Source organism: Penaeus monodon, chromosome 23 (genome assembly GCF_015228065.2).
Source record: "Penaeus monodon isolate SGIC_2016 chromosome 23, NSTDA_Pmon_1, whole genome shotgun sequence".
NCBI classification, from domain to species: Eukaryota; Metazoa; Arthropoda; class Malacostraca; order Decapoda; family Penaeidae; genus Penaeus; species Penaeus monodon.
The window spans coordinates 7454469-7454919 of record NC_051408.1 but is presented as its reverse complement, the minus strand read 5'-3'; the positions used below and the strand labels follow the sequence as shown (position 1 = coordinate 7454919).

General features: G+C 40.1%; 1 protein-coding gene across 1 annotated transcript in view; it reads left to right on the top strand.

The window, feature by feature from the left end:
* Window positions 1-451, top strand: part of LOC119587766 (rhodopsin-like) — a gene marked incomplete in the record, with an annotated part of 44239 nt that overhangs the window by 4886 nt on the left and 38902 nt on the right.

Below are 451 nucleotides of genomic sequence, written 5' to 3'. Positions count from 1 at the left end.
AAGAAGCAGTTTTACAGAAGAGTAGAGATATAGCTAAGAATCAGCTGGATTCAGAGGAAAAGTACATAGTAGCAAGAACAAGGGAAATAGCAAGGAGTAAGAATAACAGAAAATGAACTTAAAGATGGCAAAAGTTAGGACTAGACAAAAATATATTATGGAAAGGGGAATAGACTAATAATAGACTAACAATTTTTGTAAATCAGAGAGAAGCAAAGAGGGAAGAAAGGAGGGTAAAAGGGAGAGACAGACAGACAAAGAGAATATGAGTAAGAGAAAGAGAGAGAAAGGAAGAAAGAGGGTGAGTATGCGAGAGAGAGAGGGGGGAGAAGGAAAGGGAGAAAAGGAGTGGGAAAGAGGGAAGGAGGAGGAGTAAAGGGAGCAAGATATTAGGTGAGGGAAGAAAAAAAATGGGTCAATGTAAGTAGAAGGAAGGAGGCCTGGCAGCCTC